The 10,098-nt window shown below is 39.6% G+C and overlaps 1 protein-coding gene across 3 annotated transcripts in view; it reads right to left on the bottom strand.

The window, feature by feature from the left end:
* Positions 1-2,113: 2,113 nt before the first annotated feature.
* Positions 2,114-10,098, bottom strand: part of IRS1 (insulin receptor substrate 1) — a 53,899-nt gene continuing 45,914 nt past the window's right edge. For all 3 annotated transcript variants that reach the window (XR_012661541.1, XR_012661540.1, XM_075099200.1), the window contains one exon: positions 2,114-3,177. The gene's annotated coding sequence lies outside the window, so the exon portion shown is untranslated. The remainder of the gene's footprint in view (positions 3,178-10,098) is intronic.

The raw sequence follows: 10,098 nt of genomic DNA, 5'->3' as shown, positions 1-10,098 counted from the left end.
ATCCCATTTGCTGATTTTCAAACTCGAAGAAATTATAATCTGTTCTGTAGCAGATAGAACAAAAGAATTCATAAAAGGATTAGATAGTACAGTACCATATTTTTGAGGCTTTTATGCTTTAATTTAGAAGTGTTCAATTCATAATGGTCTATTTATTTAAGTTTGCAATTTATAGGAATAAAAATCTATGCAAGAAAAGAATCAAGAGTTTCAGGTTTGGTTATGAATGCATTTTGCTTCAAAAGCCTTTTAAAAACATTTGCTAAACAGGCATGTTTAATTTTCCTAGGAGAAAAATAATGATTTACATAAAAACAGTGAGTATTAACATCACTAACACACTGTTTCTCTGCCCGTATGTTACTTTTAACATGAATGGAAACCCACCAGATCAGCACTACCCTCCCCACGCCCTTCCCTTCTGTCATGTCAATTCCTACAATTTTTAAAAATTTGTATTTTATGAACAAAATTCACTCATAGGTCTATCTTCTACCAGGATTAAATGTGCTCACTAACGCCTTTTAAATTGTAACGGTAGCTTCCAGTACCTATACACATATTATTTCAGTAGTTGCTGGAGCATGCAAATTATCTGAAACAATGCAAAGCACAATGGCCATAAAATACTGTCCTATCTAAGGCACTTCAACATCAACACAGGCTAATATTTAGCAACCAAATCAGCACAGTTAACATTTATGTTAATTCATTAATGTGGAGAAGGCTGTGGGCAAAGGGATTGGGGGTGAGTTGTTTTTATATTTTTACTTCAGAACATACGTAGGTTTTCATTGCAACTAAACCCTTTTTAAAAAAAAAAAAAAAGGATCTTAAGATAAAATGAGAATGGGTAACTTTAAATAGTGGTCTGGTACATGTGGCTTTCATTTGAAAGCAAGTGCTGCCTTCTTAGATATTAATGGTTCTTTGGAAAAATACACACCAATGCTTATCAAGAGTAATAAGCAAGCTACTGCAGACTGATTTGCCCCTTCCTACATAAATAAGCAGCAAAGCCTCGTGTCTTCTACTGACTGGTGTCAGCCTCTCTGGGAGGAGACTGTTCTGTCAGCAAAGGCCAAGATTTCCAAAGGCAGCACCCTGGGCAGCCACAGGTCCTTCTCAGGCTGCAGCCTCATCATGCAGCAACATCCTCAAATCTGCCAGCATCACCTCTCATGCAATTGCTCCCAGTGATCTGGAATGATTTAAGTATTCTTAAACTGCAAGTCCTTTCTTAAGTGAATATTTTGACTTGACAGGGTCAAAGTGGTTATATATGTGCAATAATACCAGCAGATCTAAGGGTATGGTAAGCCTCCAGCAAAAGGAGAGGTGAAAAATAGCTGTGCAATAGCCCCTTCATCTATACTGCAGTCAGAAGAGGACGTTGCATTAAACACAGCCGAACCCGAGACATCGTAAACATCTCAGGGGAAAGCAACCCCTTCTTTGAGACAGCCTTCCTTGGGGGGGAGAGGTGGTGTTTTCAGTGCCTGCCTTTTACTGATAACAAGAATCCTGTTGAACGTGCACTGGTCCATGGAGCTGCTTCGCAGACGCAGGAGGAGGGACCAACAGGGACCTGACATGGCTTCAAGTTCAATTATCACTTTAACAACATTTTACTCGGAAATCAATGATCTCAGTATTTTTCCAGTCCCAAAAAGAATTAAGGCCCTGCAAATGGTATGCACAAAAAAATTTCCATCTGCATAGAACCAGAGTGGAGCACAGGAGAGCCGCAGAAGAATTCTTCCTCATCCTTCCTCTTCTACTGATTTCCAGACAATCATCTGGGCTATTTTATGTTGAAGTCTTGCTGTGGCTTCCAGTAATTTCACTTGCTGTGAACTCTTCCACCACCTTAAGTGAAAGGAGGGCTGTATCCTGAAGGTTCTCCAGAAAACTGAAACAAGAGCTTTAGTGAAATAATTAAAGGAAGCATACCCCCTACCACACCTAATTACACTTGACTTTATTCTTAGGCTATGGTGATCCACAGCCATTCTCAATTACACACAATGGAAACATCAAAGAAACCTGGTGGGACAATTTAAGATATTTGAGACAGCTTACCAAGAAAACAAAACACCCCAAAAACACTAGAGCAGATAAAACAGTATCTAGTTTATTACATATAGAAAGAGATTTCCAGAATTTACAAACACCCACATTTTCATTCCAGGGAAAGAGTCAATTTGAAAAGTTCACCCTTTTTTGTTTTCATTTTGTTTTGTGGTTTTCTGATGGTTGGTTTTTTTCTTTACAATATATACAATGGAAGACTTTGATTTCTTTTTTTCTAATATTTTTTTGTCAGTTCCTGTGCAATTGATGAATTCAAGTTGACACTTGTAAATACCATGTACAGTAATGTTTGTCTTCATTGTAGTTAATACAGACTATTATTTTACAAGGAGTACAAAATTATTTTTCTTTTGGAAAGAACTCAACATCAGGGTTATCTTACAACTGATAGTATCAGTAAATATGACTGTACAATCAAGGCCCAGGGACCAATGACTCATATTATATTATTTTCTGAATTACAATCTTAAAACAAGAATAGTACCCTACTCTATTCTTAGAAGCCTTGTTTTAAGCAGGTTTCCCACTCTGTTTACAACAGAATATAGTATACCTCAGTTCCACATCAAAAAAGATGTGCTGTAGGAAAAGTTACATTTTAATTAAAAAAGTACATGTATAAATCAAAACCTATGTTAAATATTTAATACTCTTCAACCAACATTAAGTTTTGTATGTAATAATTTACAATGATGATTTGTCATACAGGTTTTCAGCAGCAAATGAAGTTGTGTAAATGTGCTAGTAAAAATACCCATTCTCACCATGACATAGTGGTGGGCACATCTGTTCATTGTGGCCAGCTAAGTCCTTATGGTAGAGGATGAAGTAAGAGAGACTCATTGTCCAGGTGTCACAGTGCTTCTGCTTGGCACAACACAGGATGTGCAGCTCAGTCAACTAACTCCTGAGGTTTGTGTAAAGTAAACAAACTGAACTGGATGCATCGTACCCATTTACAGAGGAAGAGGAGGAGGACGAGGAGGAGGAGGTGAGGTCCTAGTTGTGATAGCATGAAACATTTATAGTCTTGATACCCATGAGTTAAAAGAAGGATTTGCTGAGGTTGTATAGGTCATCGTTCTGAAATTGAAGAGAGAAAGAAAATGAGCATCATGGGCACTTTAAAAGCTTTTCTGTAATTATTTCCACCCCCCTCCCTTTTTTTTTTTTTTTCCTTTGAAAGAGTTATCATCCAAACTGAAAATGTTAGCAGCTTGAAAAATTATGGCATACACAGTTGAACTGTACTCAAGCATCTGAATCCCAAAAGCATTTAAAACAGATGTTGGCAATAAAATTCAAAGCAGTCAGAAATACATTTAAAACTTGCAAGAGATTCACCTAAGCAGAAACAATTTAAGTGTCCATACTGATTAACTCTGACAAGCTCCTGTGACAAGGAAAAGAAAAGCTCAAACCATTTGCCTGCTGTTGGCATTTTTATCCACTACAAGAAAGATTCATTAGATATCAGACCTCCTTGTAGGGCTTCCTGGCCACCTGCAAATGCCATGGCTTGCATAAAAAGGATGACCAAGGAATGGAGCATTAGGGGTGCAGCATTACCATTCCCTACTGACAAGTTACAAAAAAACCCTGTATCAGAAAATCCCACTAAAGTCCACAAATTTATCTACATTCTGCTTATCTGAAAGAGGACTGGGTAAATAACAAGGCCCTGCAAACCTAATAGTGCACAGCTCAGGTTTACTGGGGAAAGAACGTCAGAAGCTGCCTTTGACCCTGCCCCACTAGTCCTCCTCATCTCTTGGCTCCAGCCCCCCGACCCAGCACAGGCACAACTGTCTCTGCCGACAAGTCCTCTCAACTCTGTTTTTCAGTTGATTTTACCCAGGCAGGTCATCAGTACAAGGGCTCTGATCACAAGCGACGTAGTGCACAGTGGGGCGCTCTCGGTGCTGATCTGCCTCATGTCCTGCCAGCAATCCCATGGCAGACGCTTCAGCTCCCAGTGGGGAGTGGTGTCCCTGCTGGAGATGCAGGGTTGTGGTTGCACACTGGGGTGCCGTGGGGTGCCTCCCCACTGCACCCAAGGCCCTGCTGCAATGGCTGGCTGCACGCACGCACAGTGCACGCCTCCCGCCAGCTGCCAGTGTCAGCCCCGCTGCTGGCGGGGTGGCCATGAAAGCATGAGATCTCCGAGCTGCCGGAGACCACAGCTCCATCCTCCTCTCTTCATGCTCCAGTCGCATGCAGCCATACCCACTGGGGACTGAACAACACAGCAGTGAAATGAATACTATTTTTGTTTTAACTGGGGTTAGAGGACTACCATCATTTACATTTCAGGAATTTTGCCTAAAATCATGATGAAGCAAGACTTCATCAGATTTTACATGAAAGTGTGTCTATTTCTATATTCGATATTAACTATGCTCCTTAAAAGATAGGTAAACAGTGCATTTTCCTCAGTACAAATAAAGGCTTCCCATAGACATGTTGAAGTAAAAAAAACTGAAAAGACCTCCTGTCCTATATTCTTTAATTGCCTAAGAAACAGAATTTACTTTGTGTGGTCCTTCAAGTGAAAGGAAAGCCTATCCCTGCAAATGATGTGTGGTATGCTGTGAAAACTCCCTGGAGAATTATCTCACAGATCTCTTATTTACTTTCAACTTTCCTCTGCACTCACATTGCAATCTACTGGAATGTTCCTACCCAAATATCTATATACAGCTTCACATAGCTTTGCAGCTTTCAACTATGTCGGACCTAAAATTAGCCAGTAATGCCATACTTTATCAATAAAGATGAGCGACAAAGGAGAAATGGCTTCATTTAAGTGGAAGAGCAAAGTGTGTGTGATTTGTGTACTGCAAATCTGAGGCAGGTGTTTCACACCCAGCTCCCATCCAGCAGGGCCAGAGGAACAGCTGGGTGCCCACCAGCAGGGCCCCACACCCCAACCTGCCCTGCACGAACAGGGCAAGCAGAAGAAAAGCAAGTAACAGCTTTTCTACATTGCTAGACCTTATTCTGCTAAGAGATTTAGAGTACGTAAATAATAATTTGCAGTCTCGGGGCCAAGTATTACGCCTGTTCGCTAGTATACAGGTCATCTAAACTGAAATATATCATGTATTGAACAAAATGGCCTGTCCAATCCAATTCCTCACCAATTCAACCAATATGGCCAAGAAGTCATCGCAACCGCTACTGCTCAGGAGTCAGAAGAGCAAAGGAAGAAAGAGTAACAAGTCTACTCGAAAAACAAAACATTTCCTAGAGGAATTAACTAAGAAAATACTACTGAGAAAACCCACAGTTACAGAAACACAGATGCTCACATATTAAAGTCCTGCGCATGTGTTAAAAGAGTGAAAAACCACAGCAGGCTGAAATATCTAAGAGCTTAAGACTTGGGACGAAGAGCCAGAATCATGTAGGACACGAACTGGTACAGTCTGTGTTTCATACAAACTTCAGCTGCAGGTATGACAGGACGCAGGGGCATGGAGCAGTTTCACGCTTGTATTTACACCTCAAGGATCTTCAGCAGTGCAACGTGAAAATCTATCACCCTTTGATAGTAATACATTGGTAGCTTTTGTTTTCTTCTAATTTTGTGGAGAAAAAAAATTTAGATTCTTTGTTACAGACCATCTGAAATGATTGACTGCAATTATTTGTTTTCACCTCCCCAATTCCCCTGACAAATCTCTTTCCACAAAACAAAAATTGTGTAACTGAGAATAACAACCCGTGCTACTATTACAGGACAGCAGTGCCTGTTCTGTCCGAATGCACAAAGATGCCTAGAAAACAGCCATTCTGAGAGCAAAGCTGCTCCTCCAAGGTCACTGGAAATACAGTCAACCTATAAGGTCTTGGATCCAGGGAATTCTTGTTTCTGCTTAACTTAGAGCCAGAAGCCCCATCCTCAATTTTAGCATACAAATGCTCTTCACTGGACTTAAAAGAATATTTCTTAAATTTTTGACAAAACAATCTGAATCTCCTCTCTCCTCAGTGAACTATTACAGTATGTTTCAAGGCGGATGTACCTTATTTGAAATTGAAGTCATTGGCTGGACACCTCATTGTTTCTTATCAACAGCCATCAGCATTTCCTTAACAACATATAAAAACAGTGCAGAAGACAAGTGTTTTAATAGAGAGCGCTAGGTCTGCAGCGAGCTGAGGTAAGGGTCATTAAAACTACTGACATCACTGTTGGCAACCAGAGAAAAGGGAAAACCTGTGTTTAATCTATTTCCTATTCACCACAAGTTTCAGCTGGAGTCCCCAATAATGCAGTTTGTGGTTGACTTTATGGAAAAAATTAGTGATGCAAGAAAAATGTACCGAAACAAACAAGCATTTTTAAAAGTTACTACAAGGTACCTTTGACAAGTAGTCTCTGCTCAACATCTGTTACAACACACATGCAGATAACACTCAGGCATGTTCCAGCTGGCAACGCTTTCTTCTCAGATCTATTAGTCCAGGCTGGATACGACACAGCTAGCTGTAGCTCCTACTACAGCTGAAGTCCCATTCTTAAATCCAGTAACTAAAAGTAAGTTGATACTTCATTTTATTTCCATTACTGGAGAGCTGGAGAAGGAGAGGAGTACTTAGAATTTGAGCTCTAAGAGCAGAGTGTCTAGACAATTTAATAATATATCTTTCCTAAAGTTAACAGAATTTTCGTACATAAAATAGATGTGTTGTTAAAACACACCTAAAGTGTAATCCCTACCCCTTCCTTACAATTCATTCTTTTTGAAAAGTAACCAAGGAGGAACAAATATATCAAAAGAAGTGGAAGTGGAAACTCCAGCGATCTTCAAGCAAAGGACATTTTCAGTCACCAATTTAAACTTTTTTTTTTTCTATTAAGGGCCAATAATGTGTCTTGACCCTAAAACACCAACAGAAATGCCCTTCCAAAGAGTTGTTTCATTTCAAAACAAGTTAAGTAATGCGGAGCTGCTGTTGAAGCTCCACGATTGTTTCAGCAAATAAATGCAACTCCTTTGTCACTGATTAATACACCAGGGCAAAATGCAGCTCCCAAACATCAGACCTACTTAGTGCACTGTGACACCTTTCCAGTGTTAGCTGGACATCTGTTTAGGAAACAACTCTACAGGTAACAGAGCCAGGTCAACGAAAGGACGACTCCTGACTAAAGAAACTGCAGTTTTTTCTAAATCTACCAAAGAAGGATTGTTTCCCAGCTCTGCCATCAACTTTGCTAAACCAAAGGTATTCTCCAATACTGTACCTACCCCACAGGCATCTCATTTGAAACAATGAACAACAAGGACTAGTTGAAGACTCCCTATCAAAGTTACTAGTTATAAATAAAAGGTTTTAAAAGTAAATGCATTTCTTGTTTACTTTAGGATCAGAGAGTATCCTATTCTCTGTAGATTAAAGTGTGGTTTACTGCATAATGAACACATCTACCTAGTCAAAAATAAAAAGCTCAGGAACAAAAGCTCAAGATAGCCATTATGAAAATACACCAGCGGACTCGTAGAACTCGTGTAGAATCTCGCAAGCCGAGGTCTGCGTGCATCCTGGGCACCCTTTGTCTGGGCAGGTATAACCAAGTATCTTTAGAAACCCGACACAATGTAAACACATTAAGTAGTCCTGGAAAGCTCATTTACAGCTCTTGTCTTGGTGACATTTGCATGAGTCATCACCTAATCATAATGCAATGGTGCACACACCTGCTTAAGAGCTGAATTGATTACCTACATGGTTCTGTGTTCACCATACTGATGATCGTAAGTAGTGTCTGTTTATATTTTTCTTGGCATTACTAAGGTGCGCACAGATATGGGAAGTATCCCATTTGGATAAATTAAAAACACGAACCAAAATTTTAACCAGCTCAGACAACTTCTTTTCAAAGAGATTCAAATACATTGTACAGTTTCCCCAATCTCACGTGGACCGTTGAAAGAGTAAAGGAATGCAAGAAGAAACAATGGTTGCTCTAGTATGTTAATTGCAGCCTGAGTACTAACAAAAGGAATTCAAAATAGAACTAAACAAGGTAATTACAACATTGCTATTTAACTTGACAGGCTATAATCTACATTTAATAAGCCTAGATAAGCTTTTCTTCATTGTACCCCAAAATGCCTATTTCAGATCTCTTGTGAATGTCCTAAGTGGGGAATTACGGACAATTCTGTTTCACCAAGTCCTTTCCTATCAGGCTGAGTAACTAGAGTTGGTGTTTGCACCCCCTTTTTCTTCTTCATATAGGTAATAATTCACTAATGGAGGAACCTAAGGACCAGTAATAGATGGTAGAGTCTTTCTGCTATGCATTCAGACAAAATTGACTCCCTTCATGTATAGCACCGAAAAAAAGTCATCCTCGCCACAGAGGAAGATTTTCCTCTTTTCCCCAGAAAGATAAGGTGGGGAAAAAAACCAAACCCCAAAACACAAAACTCGGAGACTTTTAAAATAAGATGATGAGCAGAACCAGGTTCTTACATTTAAGAACCCATTTCCTGGGGTGTAAGTGCAGTGGGGAAACACAAACTAAACCACACGCATTCTTTGGATGAGCTTCTGCCCAGCAAAGAATTCATATGTTTGATTTCAACTTCACACGGTGTCAACCTGATTTAAACTCACCGAAGACAAAACTAAACCCATCACTGAGGTCAGCAAGAAAGGCTGCTGCCACAGACATGAAGCCAAGGACTGCCTGCCCCAGGCACTAGCATAGGAGAGTGACGCTGCTGGAGGTCAGATTTGCCTGTTTCTACCTGCAAAGAGGAAGAAACGAGCTGGCTTTTGGCACAGGTACATAAAGATACTGGAAAAAGGAATTCATCAGGTTTCTATGTAGAAAAATAATTTAAGGGATCTCCTGCTCTATTACACAAAATCAGCAGCAGTCAGGGGTTTGAACAAAACTGACTTGACCCAAATACTGATTCCCTGATTTAATCTTTTCAATTTTGGAGAAAAAGTTACTGAGTTTTTCTTTTTCTTGAAGACTAAAGGAAACAACATATGACTAAGTCTAGAAAGAAAGAGCTTAAATTCAATAGCCTGTTTTGTAAAGAAATTCTGCAACTCTTCTTGCGGCGATACAGCTAAGCGATAAAACAGAACTGTCCAACAGTTGCAAGTTACAAAAAGACAAGATGCAGCCTGTAGGTTTTTCCTTGTTTGTTTTTTATGAAATAGAAAACACAGAAAGAATATCTCTCATTAAAAGTGCTGCATTATAACTGGGATTCTCATGTTTGTTTATTCCAATTTTGTAAGGACTGAAGGTCTGGATCTTTCCCCTTCCTCTACTAATAGCCCAGCTGAGTAATCAGCTAAAGGTTGAGTCTAGCTTACATGAAGAGAAATTCCCTTTGTTTCAGGACTCAAAATAATTATGTTTCTATGAAGCCAAATCTTCTCATAATGCTTCTCTAATACTCTTGGCAGCATTGTTTATGTTTGATGTCCCTCAGATAAACCCACTGCTGCCCCAGGGTCTTTTCCTCTCCCCAGACTGCAATAATAAGAAGGGATATCAAAACCTAAATGTGTATCCTCTAGTTAATAGCTTCACCTTTCACAGGACAACATTACTTCTGTTTTTATGTTTCAAAGAAACTTGCAAATTCAATGACTGGGGTCATTCATTATTTTGGAATTTGTACTGTTCAGTCCACCCAGGTTTCAGAGTCTAACCCTGAAGAATTTGGGGTATTCACTCTTCCCCTGACAACCCAATAACCCACTCCCAGTTCAAGAAAGCAACAGCGAAGTGCACATTGTACGGCTGTACCCCTGAAAGAGGAAAACACTGCTCAGTGTTTATTAAACTATATATCAACCATATTAATAAAGGGGAAACCAGAAACACAACTTCATTATGCAATTTTTTTCTCAGAGGAGTTTTCTTAGCACAATTTTTTTAATTACTTTTATGGTAGCTTGGAATTCAACAAAACTCACTGATGCTGGGAATCATTGAAACTGCTATCCCTATGGGGAAGT

This window comes from Phalacrocorax aristotelis, chromosome 7, assembly GCF_949628215.1.
Source record: "Phalacrocorax aristotelis chromosome 7, bGulAri2.1, whole genome shotgun sequence".
In the NCBI taxonomy this organism is placed as follows: Eukaryota; Metazoa; Chordata; class Aves; order Suliformes; family Phalacrocoracidae; genus Phalacrocorax; species Phalacrocorax aristotelis.
Note: the sequence above shows the minus strand (reverse complement) of the source record. Positions and strands in the feature narration are given on the sequence as shown.